We start from the raw sequence: 18,844 nt of genomic DNA, 5'->3' as shown, positions 1-18,844 counted from the left end.
TCTCTTATTCAAGTAAGTTTCTTTGCCTGACTTGATTCAGATGACGATTTGATCAGTGCAGTTTAATAACTGCAGGGGTGACAGGACTATCAGTTCCATTTTATAGCATGAACTGGAAGATAGCACTTGGCTTTCCATACCCCACTTCCTGCCAACACAGCTGATCCTTTTGCATATTAGTTTTTTACCCTTAGAATACCAAGTAGTTTTTCCCTCTAAACATTTTAAATTACTGACCATGGAACAGTGACCTCTGAGATATGGGGCATCTTCTCTATCCTCAGAACTTCTTCTTTGTTTCATTGTTACTAGATGATGAAATGGCTTCAGAAGCATTGTAGGTGTCCAGTTACATATTGTGGCTGCCAGAGTGTGTTGGGGGTAAAGAAAACTCCCCAAAAGTTAGCAGTTATTGACAAATCCCAAATTACAGAATTTCAATTACAATCATTCAAGTGGTTGTCCCTCCCTTTTCCTATCCAATGGGCTGGAAAGGCCTTATGTTGCCATTTGGCCTCGGGGCTGCTGATGTGGGTCAGATTGTCACGATTCAAGGGACCAGCCCTTTGAGATGGGTGACAGGCTGTGGGAGTGAAGGGGAGTTGGAATTTGTGGTTAAATGATTTCCTACAGGAGTTGTAGTCATCTCCTGGGAGGTGCTGTTTGGGGTTGGCACTTTTCCATGTTGGATATCCACTTGGATTCCTTGGCATGGTAGTCGCCATGTACCTGCTTAGCCCTACAGAGTGGAGCACAATCTGGCAAGAACACCTGTATTTGCAGCTTGTATTTGCCAGGACAGAGGTGAAAGAGAGAAAGGTTGATCCCATAAAAAAATTTCAATTTGTCTTCAGTGACCTCAGAGTCTGCTTTCATTAGCCTCTTCTCTCTGTGTGTGTATGTGTGTGGAGAGAGAGAGACAGAGACAGAAAGACAGAGACAGAGATGGAAAGACAGATTGAGAGATGGAGAGATGGAGAGAAGGAGGGAAGGGACACTAGAGTGGGGGGAATACAAGTGAGAAAGAGCTTCTTCCAGATAAAGCCATTAAAATTTTTTTAATTCCCCTCCCCAAATTTAATTCCAGTGTAGTTAATATACAATGTTATATTCATTTCAGATATATAATATTGTGATTCAGCAGTTCTGTACATTACTCAGTGCTCATCAAGATAAGTGTACTCTTAATATAAACAAGCCATTTTATGCCAGTCTGGATTGCCTTGCAGTTTTTTCCATGCCCAACACAGTTGTTGCCAGGCACTCACTGACAGTTTCTATGAGGTATGGAGAAGACATACTGTGTGTGTGTGTGTGTGTGTGTGTGTGTGTGTGTGTGTGTGTGTGTGATTTCTGCATCTGCAGTAGCTGGAATACCATGTATTACACTTGCCCAGTGAGAATATGTGTGAGAGAAAGTCACAGAGAAAGCAATGATCAAAGACAGGTCTTTTGAACAGTGGAGACATATTCTTCAGGAAGCGCTTATATCAGTAAATGTTATTTTTCTAAAAATCATGATGGACATTTAGGCTTTTTCCACAATTTGGCTATTGTTGAGAGTGCTGCTATAAACATTGGGGTACAAGTGCCCCTATGCATCAGTACTCCTATATCCCTTGGGTAAATTCCTAGCAGTGCTACTGCTGGGTCATAGGGTAGGTCTATTTTTAATTTTTTGAGGAAACTCCACACTGTTTTTCAGAGTGGCTGTACCAGTTTGCATTCCCACCAACAGTGTCAGAGGGTTCCCGTTTCTCCACATCCTCTCCAGCATCTATAGTCTCCTGATTTGTTCATTTTGGCCACTCTGACTGGCGTGAGGTGATATCTGAGTGTGGTTTTGATTTGTATTTCCCTGATGAGGAGTGATGTTGAGCATCTTTTCATGTGCCTGTTGGCCATCTGGATGTCTTCTTTAGAGAAGTGTCTATTCATGTTTTCTGCCCATTTCTTCACCGGATTCTCTGTTTTTTGGGTGTGGAGTTTGGTGAGCTCTTTATAGATTTTGGATACTAGCCCTTTGTCTGATACGTCATTTGCAAATATCTTTTCCCATTCCGTTGGTTGTCTTTTAGTTTTGTTGATTGTTTCCTTTGCTGTGCAGAAATAAGATACCATATGTTTTCACTCTTATGTGGATCCTGAGAAACTTAACAGAAACCCATGGGGGAGGGGAAGGAAAAAAAAGAGGTTAGAGTGGCAGAGAGCCAAAGCATAAGAGACTCTTAAAAACTGAGAACAAACTGAGGGTTGATGGGGGGTGGGAGGGAGGGGAGGATAGGTGATGGGCATTGAAGAGGGAATCTTTTGGGATGAGCACTGGGTGTTGTATGGAAATGAATTTGACAATAAATTTCATATATTAAATAAAATAAAATAAAAATCATGGTGGTTCATTAAACCATCTATACAACTGCAGAGATTGCCAGAGGCATTGCATTCTAGGGTGATGGATATATCTATGCAGTTGCTATGTTATATTTATGAACGTTGTTCTTAACAATTAATGATAAAAGTAAGAACAGAAAAAATGATAGAAGGAATAATAGAAAAGCAACAGATCACCCGATGTAGTTAAGGGAAAAGTTTTTCTGACTTAACTTTTGAATGGTTATGAGAAAGGACAGTATGAGATCTTTAGAGTGGCCATGTCAGCAGTGCCTAGTATCAGCAGTAAAGGATGGGCCATCACCATTCCTCGTCCCATAGAAACATTGAACTGTGGTGACAGTGGTGCAGCCCTGGGAAAACTGGAAAAGAAGGACTGAGGAGCAAGCCAGGACAGAGACATGATAGCCGTTCTGACCAGATTTCACCAGTGTCTTCTGTTTACACAGGATCTAGAATAGGCCAGCAATTACAGATCAATGTGGAAGATTAGGAGGGCTAGAATTGGAATAAGTGCCCACTCCCCTTTCCTACCTGCTCACTGTATATGTAGGGATATTATAGACAGGTGGATAGACTAGAGTGTATTCTAGAGGGGAAACAGGTGTCAGAGGGAAGTTCAGATTAAGAGACAGGTCACAGTGTTCAGGGATCATTCATTCATTCAACAAACATTTGTTACTAGCTGACTACTCTCTAGTCACAATGCTTGTCATAGGCCTATCAGTGAAGTCATGCTCCCTGTCCTCAAGGAGCTCATAATCTAATGAAGAAACAATGTGACATGTGTTATAATAAAGGTATTTACAAATTACTGCAGAAAGATGAGGAAGCAACTCATTCTTTTCTATTTTTAAAAATTTTCCCCACCTTTATTGAGGAATTATTGGAACATGATAGTTGTATATATTTAAAGTGTATATGTGATGATTTAAACATGGAATGATTACCAAGATCAAGATAATTAACACATCCATCACCTCACATGTTTTCTCTTGTTTGTGTATGTGTGGTGACAATACTTACAATGTGTTCTCAGCAACTGTTAAGTATATGATGTTGTATTACTAACTATAGTCATCATGTTTACAAGAGATACCCAGAACTTATTCTTTTTATAACTAAGTTTGTACCCTTTGACCTACATCTCCCGTTCCCTGACCACCACCCCTGCCCAGCTCCTGGTAACCACAATTATTGTTTTTTGTGTCTATGAAATTGATGTGTTTTTTTTTGTTTGTTTGTTTTTAGATTCCACATATAAGTGATACCATACAGTACTTGTCCTTCTTTCTCTGTCTGACTTACGATACTTAGCATAATGTTCTCCAGGTTCATCTATGTTGTTGCAAATGGCAGGATTTCCTTCCTTTTTTTTTAGTAGCTGAATAATGTTCCATTGTATGTATATACCACATTTTCTTTATCTGTTCATCTGCTGAAGGACATTTAGGTTGTTTCCATATCTTGGCTATTATTAGTAATGCTTCATTGAACATGGAAGTGCAGATAATCTCTTAGAGATACTGATTTCAGTTCCCAGGAATTGGGTGGGGTTTCTTGATCATATAGTGGTTTTATTTTTATTTTTTTGAGGAACTGCCATGTTGTTTTCCATAGTGGCTATACTAATTTACGTTCATATGAACAGTATATAAGGGTTCCCTTTTTTCCACATCCCCACTAACATTTGTTATCTCTTGTCTTTTTGACAATAGCTATCCTAAAAGGTGTGAGGCTGTGGTTTGTTGTGGTTTTGATTTGCATTTCTCTGATAATTAGTGATATTGAACATCTTTCCATGTACCTGTTGAGCATTTGTATGTCTGTTTTGGAAAAATGCCTCTTTAGATATTTTGCCCATTTAAAAAAATTTTTTTTTCAACGTTTTTATTTATTTTTGGGACAGAGAGAGACAGAGCATGAACGGGGGAGGGGCAGAGAGAGAGGGAGACACAGAATCGGAAACAGGCTCCAGGCTCTGAGCCATCAGCCCAGAGCCTGACGCGGGGCGCGAACTCACGGACCGTGAGATCGTGACCTGGCTGAAGTCGTACGCTTAACCTACTGCGCCACCCAGGCGCCCCTATTTTGCCCATTTTTAAATTGGATTATTTTCTTTTTTTTTTTCCTTTTAACTTGTTTGAATTGTTTTTTTTTTTTTCTTCCAAGATTTTATTTAAATTCAAGTTAGTTAACATATAGTGTAGTATTGGTTTTAGGAGTAGAATTTAGTGATTCATCACTTAGATATAGCACCCAGTACTCATCATAACAAGTAAACTCCTTAATGCCCATCATCACCCATTTAGTCCATCCTCCCACCCGCCTCCTCTCCATCAACCCTTCCTTTGTTCTCTATAGTTAAGTCTCTTATGGTTTGCTTCTCACTTTTTTTCACTTCCCCCATGCTCATCTGTTTTGTTTCTTAAATTCCACATATAAGTAAAATCATAGGGTATTTGTCTTTCTCTGACTGACTTATTTCATTTAGCATAATTTTGATATTAACCTCTTATCAGATATATGGTTTGCAAACATTTTCTCCCATTCTGTAGGTTGCTTTTCAGTTTATTGCTTGTTTCTTGTGCTGTGCAGATGCTCTCTAGTTTGATGTAGTCCCATTTGTTTATTTTAGCTGATTCCCTTTTAGAAGATCCAGACAAGGTGATATTTGAGCTCATCTTTAAAGAATGAGCCTTTGGATTGTGTGGGAGAAAACAGGGCAGTGGACCTGGAAGACTATATGGAAAGGCCTCAAAAGCCATGCTAAGTGATGGGGATGTTATCATATTTACATTGGATAGCAACTGAAGAGTTTTTGTTATTATTTAAATTTTATTTAGTTAACATACAGTGCATTATTGGTTTCAGGAGTAGGATCCAGTGATTCATCACTTACATATAACACCCAGTGCTCATCACAAGTGCCCTCTGTAATGCCTATCATCCATCTAGCCCATCTCCCACCCACCTCCCCTCATCAACCCTCAGTTTGTTTCCTATCATTAAGAGTCTCTTGTGGTGAAGAGTTTTAAAAAAATGTTTTTTTAAGTTTATTTATTTGTTTTCAGAGAGGGAGCGAGAGAAAGAGAAAGAGAGATAAAGTGCAATTGTGAGCAAGGGGAGGGGCAGAGAGAGAGGAGAGAGAGAATTCCAAGAAGGCTCCCAGTGCTGTCAGCACAAAATTCAGTGTGGAGCTCGACCTGAGCTGAATTCAAGAGTTGGATGCTTAACTGACTGAACCACCCAGGCTCCCTGTGGTGCAGAGTTTTTAAGTAGAAAAGTGACAGGACCAGATTTTTATTTAGTAAAAATAATTCTGCTAAGAATATGAATGGTGAATAGAGTTTGACACTGGCAAGGATGCAGACAACTTGAAAAAGGGAGGGGGGATAATGAGGTTTCATACTAAAGTGTTAGCAGTGGTATTGAAGGGAAGAGGTATTCAGAAGTAGAGCTTGACAGTGCATTAGATGTGGAGGCTGAGGGAGAGCAAAGCCCAAGGGGCAATAGGTCAGAGTCTTGGGAAGACAGGTTAGGAAGGGACAATCTCAATAAAGTAGAACTCAATGACGAAGAAGCCAAGTATAGTTGCTCTCCCTCTTGCTCTCCCTCTCGAGAGGAAGAGAGAGAGGGAGAGAGGGAGAGTGAGTGAGACAGATTTAGAAGGGCATGTGATGGGCAGCTGGTACCACCAGGACCTTAGGGTTCATCTTTCAGGCCAGGATTTTAATTTTGGAAGTAGGGAAGACCAAAAAATAAAAGAGATTCTAACATGAGACGCTCAAAGACAAAGAACCAGGCAGAGACCTTGTTACCATAACTGACAGGCATCAAAGCTAAATTATCAGCACAGATGATCTGATACTGATTCCTGAGTTCTGAGGAATGACCATCCTTAAATTCCTCCTGCTGAAGGTCAGTACTTGTTCTGGGTGCTGGGAAATCTGAACTCCTGGTACCTGAAGACCCTTCCATCTACTCTTCACCCACTTTTTATCAGCTTGGACTTTAGTCCCCTGCTTGCAAGTCTCTTGTTTATTCATCCATCATAATTTCCTGCCTACACCCTGTAGATTAGGCAGATGCTTGATTGATAACCCCCATGATTATTGGTATAGCTAGCTCCAGACTCTGACTACACCACACCTCTGTCACCCGGGCACAGCCAGGGGAGGACCCAGAGTAGTGTACGTGGCTTAGCTTCAGGGCCAGCAGTGTTGCATGGTCGAATCACCTGGGAGTTGATGGGTTCAGAAGGTGAACATCAGAACCACTCTGAAGTTATACTGGAATATTATTTACAACTTGTGCTTACAGCAAAAGTTAAAAACAGTCATGCAGGACTCTAAAGTACCATATGTCCCCAATAGTCACTGAGACCCAAGCCTCCAAAGTCTTTAAAGTGTGACTGTAAGATGAATGAGATTCTTCTTGTTACTTTTCTAGATTTTCACATCACTGGTGATCTTGTTGAAGTAGAGATGGACTCTTGCCCCACCAACATGTCTCCCTTTTTGTCAGCATTGCCTGAAATATGACCATATTTTTCCAATTTCTGAGAGCATTCATTTCAGGGGATATCCAGATAACTTGGGGCAGAGTCCCCTGGGCTGGATCAGACAACTTTTTTGGCATCCCGTATTGCGTATTATTGAATGGGTGTGTCAGTCTGGAGCCCATATCTTTTGTCTGCAGTTTTTTCCAGGATGACTTCTCTGCTCTTCTGTGGCAGTTCTTGAGAAATTGAGGTAGTTTTTGCCCTCAGTTTTTATTTAATAATTTTAATCCATATTTCCCTGATTCTACCTCTTTAACTCATTCTATCATTTTTCCAACCAGAACCTCAGTTACTCTTGCAAAGTGTACTGTGGCAGTAATTAATATATATTTATGTTTAAGAGCAATTCACAGAAAACTATTTGCAGTTCTTTTTACAGTACAGATTTAGTAATTCAGGCAATTGGGTTTTTTTTTTCCATGAAATTCCAAATTATAAGAATTTTTTAGATGAGGTACATGAAATGATTGGATTCAAATAACACTGTGGTCACAGTATCAGAGCTTTAGTAAGTGCCACGATCACAAAATCCATGGTACAGTTTTGAGAGCACTGTGTTGCAAGCTGCACAGACTTGCCTCTGATTGTTGGCTACTCCAGTTACTGGGTCTGTGACTGAGCAAATTTCCTAATCTCCCCGAACCTGTTACCTCATCTTTAAGGTAAGGATGATAATGTACACTTTGCATGGTTGTCACAGTTATTAAATGAATTACATACAATGGTTTGACACTGTGCCTGATATTAACAGCAGGTGTCCAATAAATTGTAATTACTAATATTATGCAATTCTGAAACCTTATGGAATTAGAACCCAGTATAAGGCATTCTTTTTTTAACGCATTTTTATTTTGATTTAATTTTTACATGTGTATGGTTTCCATCAAGAGAGAAGAGCAGAAAATACGTATTTTTTCTTTTCTTTTTCAAGGACTTTTCCTTCAAGAGTTGACCCTGTCTCCCTGAGATTATGAAACTTATTGGAGGTCCTATAGGAGCAGTGTGATCTGCTGGATTCCTTTACTAAATTTAGGAGATAAGGGAGATGGTTTTCATTTGTTTTAGGAAGAGAGTAGCTTTAGATGAATAGTGAATGATAAACGTAAATACTAAAAACTTGGTGAAAATTACTCTAGGTACATTTATTGTTTGCCTCCCTTGTATACATTCTACCTTCCACAACAAGTCCCTGATTTTCACGAGGTCATTCCCTCAATGCCCACTCTTACTCAATGTGGTTGTGGTGGGGTGGAGGGTCTACTTTTGACTTGGAAGGTGAAGAATGCTACTTGGTTATTAGTGGGCAGTGGTGTGTGGGCATGTAACCTGGGTTAACTAAGGCAGAGTGGATCTCAGGACTGCCGGCAAGGAGATACCATTCCATGCTCCTCCACCCCCTATACCTTGAGATTTGAGCCTGGAAGTTTGTAGGCTGAGCTGCTGCAGCCATCTTGTGACTGTATGCCAACAGTCTGCCTGAAAATGGAGTCAGCAGAGAGAAAAGTAGACCTGAGAGACTGAGAGATTCACTCAACCATGATGATACCCTTTGAGCCTACAAGATCCATCCAAGACTTTTCAATTACACAAACCAATACATTCTCCTTTTCATTTATCAAAATTTTAGTTGAGTTTTGCTGATTGCTTTTGACTATGTTCCGCATTTATTATTTTTTTTTTAATTTTTTTTTCTATGTTTATTTATTTTTGGGACAGAGAGAGACAGAGCATGAACGGGGGAGGGGCAGAGAGAGAGGGAGACACAGAATCCGAAACAGGCTCCAGGCTCCGAGCCATCAGCCCAGAGCCCGACGCGGGGCTCGAACTCACGGACCGCGAGATCGTGACCTGGCTGAAGTCGGACGCCCAACCGACTGCGCCACCCAGGCGCCCCGACTATGTTCCGCATTTATAATAAATATAAAAAACAAGATAACTAGGGCATATTAAGGAAAGAGTGGTAATAGTGAAAAGGGATGAGGAATGAACAAACCCTCCCGCCCATTCTTTCGTGGCTCACCTTTCCCTCCAAAGAAAAGACTGAGCCAATATCAGTCACATAATACTTTATTTTTAAAGGGTATATTCTTTTGGGAGCAAGAGCAGGGGGCCCATCTGGGGATGTTGGGGACCTGCTTCTAGGAACTTCTGCAGAAGTAGATGTGTGAGTCCGTGGCCCCAGTGCTGTTCTACTTTGGGAACTACCTGACTATCCTGCTTTAGAAAATGATTTAACTGCCCCCTTGTCTAACTTTCCTTTTATCTTCTCAAGTCAGAGATCCAGACTCCAGATCCATTTGTTCTTAGGTCTTCTAATCTCTCCTAGGCCTTCACCCTTCCCAAGGATGTTCATCCCTTCTCACATTCCATTTTATGATCTTATACAGTTAACCATTCATAGAATTTAGCCCTAGACTTTTTGCTGATTTGAGACTATCAGCACCTAGCATACTGAGGTCTATTTTTAAATTCCAGTTGTAGAGATTTGAGTCAACTGTATTCCTCACTTCATGGCATATGTCAGTATTGGTCTATGCAGATTCTTTTTTGGAATGGTTGATTGATTGATGAACTCTTATTTCCATTTTTCACTCTCATTCCTCCCTATACTTCCCCCAACCGACAGTTGCTCTAATGAGTTTACTTTGTATCTCTTAATTTGTATGGGTTCCTTAAGAATATGCATTGTTATATTTGTGTGCATAGTTTTCTTTTATATACATGCTCCTATGTGGTAGATCTCATTCTGTTTCTTACCTTTTTTCACTTTGTCCATTTTGCTTTATGTATATTTAGTCCATCACCTGTTACTGTGCCACTGTTGTGCACTATGCACTCCCCCCAGTGATGGATGCTCAGATTGCGTCTAGCCACCCAGTGCCAAAAACAATGCCATGATGAATATCCTCTTATCTACATCCATTATGGGTCTATGAGAAGTGTTTTCTGGAGGCTGTAAACACAGAAGTAGAGTTGCTGAGTAGTAGCATGTGTGTATGCTTGATTTGACTGAACACTGAGATCACCCTTTGGAACAGCTGTATGCTTTGCTTTCCTCCCAGAAGTGCCTGATGTTTCCTAAACCCACGTTCATCTCTTGATGCTTAGTATTATCTAGTCTATTTCACTGTTATGTCAGCTTGTGTTTCTCTAATTAATAAGTTTGAGTACCCCAATGTATATTTCTAAACTATTTTGATTTCCTGTTCTGTAAATTGCCTCTTCAAATACTTTTACCATTTTCCAGTTATTTTATTTTATTTATTTTTTACTTGAAGGAGTTCCTTGTATGTTCTAGATACTAGTTCATTGTTAGATTTAGACATTGCGAATAATTCTCAGTCTGTTATCTGTTAACTTTATTCATGGTACCATTCACTGAACAGAAATCTTTATGATGTAATAAAAGGTAATGACTATTTTTGTTTTATGTTGTATGCATGTAAAGTTCTATCTATAATGTCCTTTCCTACAATGTCCTTCACAATGGAATATTATTCAGCCATCAAAAAGAATGAAATCTTGCTATTTGCAACAACATGGATGGAGCTAGAGAGTATATGTTAAGTGAAATAAGGTGATCAGAGAAAGACTAATACCATATGATTTCACAATGGGGAATGTAAGAAACAAATAAGCAAAGAATAAGGGAAATACATAGGTATTTTCCTATATTTTCTTCTATTTACATTATTGTTTTAAGTTTTGCATTTAGACATTTATTGTATTTGGAGCCTATCTTTGATGTAGTTTTAGGCACAGATCCAGTTTTATTTTAATCTATAGCATTAGCTAGATTTGCAATTCCATCTATTAAATGATCTATTCTTTTCCCATTGATATGTGGTGCCCAGATTACTGTATATTCAATTCCCTTGTAAACATGGTTATATTTCTAAACTCTTCATTTATATTTCATTGATCTATTTGTTACTGCAATAATATTATACCCTTTTATATTTTTATTATGTTTGTGTAGTATTTCCTAATACCTAGTAGGGCAAATTCCTCCTCTTTGCCCTTCTTTTGAAATGTTGACTTAACCTATTCATGGATCTTTATTCTTCCATAAAAATTTTAGATTAAGGTTAATCTAAATTTTAGATTAAGAGTGGCTCAGTTGGTTAAGTGTCTGACTCTTGATTTCGGCTCAGGTCACAATCTTACGGTTGTGAGATTGAGTCCCATGTGGGGCTCTGCACTGGGCATGGAGCCTGCTCAAGATTCTCTTTTTCCCTCTTCCTTTGCCCCTTCCCCCCAACCCCCTGGTCTCTCTCAAAAAAAATTTTAGGTTAAAGTTATCACCTTTCTCAAAAAATTCAACAAAACATTTTGAAGTATTTGTGATTGTATTCAATTTATGGATTAATTTGATCAACTAATTTGGGATAAATGGATATAGTTATAATATTAAGTTATCCCAACCAAGAACTGAAATGTCTCTCCATTTATTCAGACGATTTTCTGTATTATTTATTAGATCCCCAAATTTCCTCCATGAAGAGGTAATGTATTGTCATTAACTTCTAGTTACTTTATGTTTTTATTGCTACTCTGCATATATTTATTTAAAAATTTTTTTAATGTTTGTTTATTTTTAAGAGACAGAGTGCTAATGGGGGAGGGGCAGAGAGAGGAAGACTCAGAATCTCAAGCATGCTCCAAACTCTGAGCTGTCACCCCAGAACCCGATGGAGGGCTCAAACTCACAAACTGTGAGATCATGATCATGAGCTGAATTTTGACACCCAACCGACTAAGCCACCCAGGTGCCCCTGAATATATATATATATATTTTTTATGAAATTTATTGACAAATTGGTTTCCATACAACACCCAGTGCTCATCCCAAAAGGTGCCCTCCTCTATACCCATCACCCACCCTCTCCTCCCTCCCACCCCCCATCAACCCTCAGTTTGTTCTCAGTTTTTAACAGTCTCTTATGCTTTGGCTCTCTCCCATTCTAACCTCTTTTTTTTTTTTTCCTTCCCCTCCCCCATGGGTTCCTGTTAAGTTTCTCAGGATCCACGTAAGAGTGAAACCATATGGTATCTGTCTTTCTCTGTATGGCTTATTTCACTTAGCATCACACTCTCCAGTTCCATCCACGTTGCTACAAAAGGCCATATTTCATTTTTTCTCATTGCCACGTAATATTCCATTGTGTATATAAACCACAATTTCTTTATCCATTCATCAGTTGATGGACATTTAGGCTCTTTCCATAATTTGGCTATTGTTGAGAGTGCTGCTATGAACATTGGGGTACAAGTGGCCCTATGCATCAGTACTCCTGTATCCCTTGGATAAATTCCTAGCAGTGCTATTGCTGGGTCATAGGGTAGGTCTATTTTTAATTTTCTGAGGAACCTCCACACTGCTTTCCAGAGCGGCTGCACCAATTTGCATTCCCACCAACAGTGCAAGAGGGTTCCCGTTTCTCCACATCCTCTCCAGCATCTATAGTCTCCTGATTTGTTCATTTTGGCCACTCTGACTGGCGTGAGGTGATACCTGAGTGTGGTTTTGATTTGTATTTCCCTGATAAGGAGCGACGCTGAACATCTTTTCATGTGCCTGTTGGCCATCTGGATGTCTTCTTTAGAGAAGTGTCTATTCATGTTTTCTGCCCATTTCTTCACTGGGTTATTTGTTTTTTGGGTGTGGAGTTTGGTGAGCTCTTTATAGATTTTGGATACTAGCCCTTTGTCCGATATGTCATTTGCGAATATCTTTTCCCATTCTGTTGGTTGCCTTTTAGTTTTGTTGGTTGTTTCCTTTGCTGTGCAGAAGCTTTTTATCTTCATAAGGTCCCAGTAATTCACTTTTGCTTTTAATTCCCTTGCCTTTGGGGATGTGTCGAGTAAGAGATTGCTACGGCTGAGACAGAGAGGTCTTTTCCTGCTTTCTCCTCTAGGATTTTGATGGTTTCTTGTCTCACATTCATGTCCTTTATCCATTTTGAGTTTATTTTTGTGAATGGTGTGAGAAAGTGGTCTAGTTTCAACCTTCTGCATGTTGCTGTCCAGTTCTCCCAGCACCATTTGTTAAAGAGGCTGTCTTTTTTCCATTGGATGTTCTTTCCTGCTTTGTCAAAGATGAGTTGGCCATACGTTTGTGGGTCTAGTTCTGGGGTTTCTATTCTATTCCATTGGTCTATGTGTCTGTTTTGGTGCCAATACCATGCTGTCTTGATGATGACAGCTTTGTAGTAGAGGCTAAAGTCTGGGATTGTGATGCCTCCTGCTTTGGTCTTCTTCAAAATTCCTTTGGCTATTCGGGGCCTTTTGTGGTTCCGTATGAATTTTAGGATTGCTTGTTCTAGTTTCGAGAAGAATGCTGGTGCAATTTTGATTGGGATTGCATTGAATGTGTAGATAGCTTTGGGTAGTATTGACATTTTGACAATATTTATTTTTCCAATCCATGAGCAGGGAATGTCTTTCCATTTCTTTAAATCTTCTTCAATTTCCTTCATAAGCTTTCTATAGTTTTCAGCATACAGATCCTTTGCATCTTTGGTTAGATTTATTCCTAGGTATTTTATGCTTCTTGGTGCAATTGTGAATGGGATTAGTTTCTTTATTTGTCTTTCTGTTGCTTCATTGTTAGTGTATAAGAATGCAACTGATTTCTGTACATTGGTTTTGTATCCTGTACATTGGTTTTGTACATTGGTTTTGCTGAATTCCTGTATCAGTTCTAGCAGACTTTTGGTGGAGTCTATCGGATTTTCCATGTATAATATCATGTCATCTGCAAAAAGCGAAAGCTTAACTTCATCTTTGCCAATTTTGATGCCTTTGATTTCCTTTTGTTGTCTGATTGCTGATGCTAGAACTTCCAGCACTATGTTAAACAGCAGCGGTGAGAGTGGGCATCCCTGTCGTGTTCCTGATCTCAGGGAAAAAGCTCTCAGTTTTTCCCCGTTGAGGATGATGTTAGCTGTGGGCCTTTCATAAATGGCTTTTATGATCTTTAAGTATGTTCCTTCTATCCCGACTTTCTCGAGGGTTTTTATTAAGAAAGGGTGCTGGATTTTGTCGAAGGCCTTTTCTGCATCGATCGACAGGATCATATGGTTCTTCTCTTTTTTTTTTTTTGTTAATGTGATGCATCACGTTGATTGATTTGCGAATGTTGAACCAGCCCTGCATCCCAGGAATGAATCCCACTTGATCATGGTGAATAATTCTTTTTATATGCCGTTGAATTCGATTTGCTAGTATCTTATTGAGAATTTTTGCCTCCATATTCATTAGGGATATTGGCCTGTAGTTCTCTTTTTTTACTGGGTCTCTGTCTGGTTTAGGAATCAAAGTAATACTGGCTCATAGAATGAGTCTGGGAGTTATCCTTCCCTTTCTATTTCTTGGAATAGCTTGAGAAGGATAGGTATTATCTCTGCTTTAAATGTCTGGTAGAACTCCCCTGGGAAGCCATCTGGTCCTGGACTCTTATTTTTTGGGAGATTTTTGATAACCGATTCAATTTCTTCGCTGGTTATGGGTCTGTTCAAGCTTTCTATTTCCTCCTGATTGAGTTTTGGAAGAGTGTGGGTGTTCAGGAATTTGTCCATTTCTTCCAGGTTGTCCAATTTGTTGGCATATAATTTTTCATAGTATTCCCTGATAATTGTTTGTCTCTCTGAGGGATTGGTTGTAATCATTCCATTTTCATTCATGATTTTATCTATTTGGGTCATCTCCCTTTTCTTTTTGAGAAGCCTGGCTAGAGGTTTGTCAATTTTGTTTACTTTTTCAAAAAACCAACTCTTGGGGCGCCTGGGTGGCGCAGTCGGTTAAGCGTCCGACTTCAGCCAGGTCACGATCTCGCGGTCCGTGAGTTCGAGCCCCGCGTCAGGCTCTGGGCTGATGGCTCGGAGCCTGGAGCCTGTTTCCAATTCTGTGTCTCCCTCTTTCTCTGCCCCTCCCCCGTTCATGCTCTGTCTCTCTCTGTCCCAAAAATAAATAAAAACGTTGAAAAGAAAAATTAAAAAAAAAAAAACAAACCAACTCTTGGTTTCGTTGATATGCTCTACAGTTTTTTTAGATTCTATATTGTTTATTTCTGCTCTGATCTTTATTATTTCTCTTCTTCTGCTGGGTTTAGGCTGCCTTTGCTGTTCTGCTTCTAGTTCCTTTAGGTGTGCTGTTAGATTTTGTATTTGGGATTTTTCTTGTTTCTTGAGATAGGCCTGGATTGCAATGTATTTTCCTCTCAGGACTGCCTTTGCTGCGTCCCAAAGCGTTTGGATTGTTGTAGTTTCATTTTCGTTTATTTCCATATATTTTTAAATTTCTTCTCTAATTGCCTGGTTGACCCACTCATTCGTTAGTAGGGTGTTCTTTAACCTCCATGCTTTTGGAGGTTTTCCAGACTTTTTTCTGTGGTTCATTTCAAGCTTCATAGCATTGTGGTCTGAAAGTAAGCATGGTATAATTTCAATTCTTGTAAACTTATGAAGGGCTGTTTTGTGACCCAGTATATGATCTATCTTGGAGAATGTTCCATGTGCACTCGAGAAGAAAGTATATTCTGTTGCTTTGGGATGCAGAGTTCTAAATATATCTGTCAAGTCCATCTGATCCAATGTCTCATTCAGGGCCCTTGTTTCTTTATTGACCATGTGTCTAGATGATCTATCCATTTCTGTAAGTGGGGTGTTAAAGTCCCCTGCAATTACCACATTCTTATCAATAAGGTTGCTTATGTTTATGAGTAATTGTTTTATATATTTGGGGGCTCCGGTATTCGGCGCATAGACATTTATAATTGTTAGCTCTTCCTGATGGATAGACCCTGTAACTATTATATAATGTCCTTCTTCATCTCTTGTTACAGCCTTCAATTTAAAGTCTAGTTTGTCTGATATAAGTATGGCTACTCCAGCTTTCTTTTGGCTTCCAGTCGCATGATAAATAGTTCTCCATCCCCTCACTCTCAATCTAAAGGTGTCCTCAGGTCTAAAATGAGTCTCTTGTAGACAGCAAATAGATGGGTCTTGTTTTTTTATCCATTCTGATACCCTATGTCTTTTGGTTGGCGCATTTAATCCATTTACATTCAGTGTTATTATAGAAAGATACGGGTTTAGAGTCATTGTGATGTCTGTATGTTTTATGCTTGTAGTGACGTCTCTGGGACTTTGTCTCACAGGGTCCCCCTTAGGATCTCTTGTAGGGCTGGTTTAGTGGTGACAAATTCCTTCAGTTTTTGTTTGTTTGGGAAGACCTTTATCTCTCCTTCTATTCTAAATGACAGACTTGCTAGATAAAGGATTCTTGGCTGCATATTTTTTCTGTCTAGCACCCTGAAAATCTCGTGCCAATTCTTTCTGGCCTGCCAAGTTTCAAAAGAGGGATCAGTCACGAGTCTTATAGGTCTCCCTTTATATGTGAGGGCACGTTTACCCCTTGCTGCTTTCAGAATTTTCTCTTTATCCTTGTATTTTGCCAGTTTCACTATGATATGTCGTGCAGAAGATCGATTCAAGTTACGTCTGAAGGGAGTTCTCTGTGCCTCTTGGATTTCAATGCCTTTTTCCTTCCCCAGTTCAGGGAAGTTCTCAGCTATGATTTCCTCAAGTACCCCTTCAGCACCTTTCCCTCTCTCTTCCTCCTCTGGGATACCAATTATGCGTATATTATTTCTTTTTAGTGTATCACTTAGTTCTCTAATTTTCCCCTCATACTCCTGGATTTTTTTATCTCTCTTTTTCTCAGCTTCCTCTTTTTCCATAACTTTATCTTCTAGTTCACCTATTCTCTCCTCTGCCTCTTCAAGCCGAGCTGTGGTGGTTTCCATTTTGTTATGCATTTCGTTTAAAGCGTTTTTCAGCTCCTCGTGACTGTTTCTTAGTCCCTTGATCTCTGTAACAAGAGATTCTCTGCTGTCCTGTATACTGTTTTCAATGAATATATTTTTTTTAAATCTTCTGCATAGCAAAGGAAGTAATCAACAAAACTAAAAGGCAACCTATAGAATGGGAGAAGATAATTGCAAGCAACATATCTGATAAAGGGTTAATATCCAAAATATATGAAGAACTTCTAAAATCCAACACTCAAAAAACAATAATCCAATTTAAAATGGGTGGAAGATATGAATAGACATTTTTCCAAAGAACACATCCAGATGGCCAATAAGACACATGAAAAGATGCTCAACATCACTCATCATCAGGAAAATACAAATCAAAACCATGATGAGATATCACCTCACAGAATGGCTAAAATCAACAACACATGAAACAACAGGTTTTGGTGAGGATGTGAAGAAAGGAGAACGCTCTTGTACTGTTGGTGGATATGCAAATTGGTGAAGCCACTGTGAAAAACAGTATGGAGGTTCCTCAAAAGTTAAAAATTGGAACTACTTTATGATCCAGCAACATACCAATTCAAAGGGATATATGCACCCTGATGTTTATAGCAACATTGTCTACAATAGCAAAATTATGGAAAGAGCTCAAATGTCCATCAACTGATGAATGGATAAAGAAGATGTAGTGTATACACAATGGAATATTATTCAGCCATCAAAAAGAATGAAATCTTGCTATTTGCAACAACATGGATGGAGCTAGAGAGTATATGTTAAGTGAAATAAGGTGATCAGAGAAAGACTAATACCATATGATTTCACCATGGGGAATGTAAGAAACAAATAAGCAAAGAATAAAAAGGAGAAAGAGAGGCAGAAGCAGAGTTAAGAGTTAAAACAGATTCTTAACTACAGAGAATAAACTGATGGTTATCAGAGGGGAGGTGTTAGTGGGGGGATGACTTTTAATTCTTTTACGTTGACCTTACCAAATTATCTTATTGTAATGATTGGTTGATTGTGTTTTATTTTGTATTTATTTTTAAGCTGGAGGATCATACCATCTACAAATAGTGACAGTCTTTTCTCTCCTTTTTCTCCCCCAATCAGTATACTTCTAATTTCTTTTTTTTTCCTTTGTAGCATTGGGCAGGATACCTCATTCTTTGTTAAATACTAACAGTGATATTATCCCTGGCTATTTATTTATTATTTTTTTAATATGAAATTTATTTTCAAATTGGTTTCCGTACAATACCCAGTGCTCATCCCAACAGGTTCCCTCCTCAAATGCCCATCACCCATCCTCTCCTCTCTCCCACCCCCCATCAACCCTCAGATTTTTCTCAGTTTTTAAGAGTCTCTTATGCTTTGGCTCCCTCCCTCTCTAACTTTTTTTTTTTCCTTCCCCTCCCCCATGATCTTCTATTAAGTTTCTCAGGATCCACATAAGAGTGAAAACATATGGTATCTGTCTTTCTCTGTGTGACTTATTTCACTTAGCATAACACTCTCCAGTTCCATCCATGTTGCTTCCAAAGGCCATATTTCATTCTTTCTGCCTTTGTTTCTAAAGGGAATGCCTCTAAAGTTTCTTCATTAATTACCAGGTATATTATAAATTTTGATGTATAACTTTTACCATGTTAGTAAACTGCCTATTTCTAGTTTGAGTTTTTATTTCTGATGCACATTAAGATTTGTCAAATACTTTTTTGCTTTGAGAGAAATATACTCTTTTTTCTCTTTTAGCATATTAATGTGGCAGATTACAAACCTGGGTTATCTGATTTGGAATCATTTTTGGATTCTTGGTATAAACCTGGGTGGATAATGGTATATTTTTAAACACTTTGTTGGATATAGCTAGGTAATATTTTATTTAGGATTTTTGAATATGCTTCGTAAATTAAATGAGACTGTAATTTTATTGTATTGTTCATTCATATCTAGTTTTAGAATCAAGGTTACTCTATTTTATAAAATTTGTTGGGGAGGTATCACTTTATTCTTTTATTCCTTCTTGCTGTTCTCCTGTGCCTTCATTTGAATGTTTCGCACAT

Source organism: Prionailurus viverrinus, unplaced genomic scaffold (genome assembly GCF_022837055.1).
Source record: "Prionailurus viverrinus isolate Anna unplaced genomic scaffold, UM_Priviv_1.0 scaffold_50, whole genome shotgun sequence".
In the NCBI taxonomy this organism is placed as follows: domain Eukaryota; kingdom Metazoa; phylum Chordata; class Mammalia; order Carnivora; family Felidae; genus Prionailurus; species Prionailurus viverrinus.
This window is presented reverse-complemented; position numbering follows the sequence as displayed.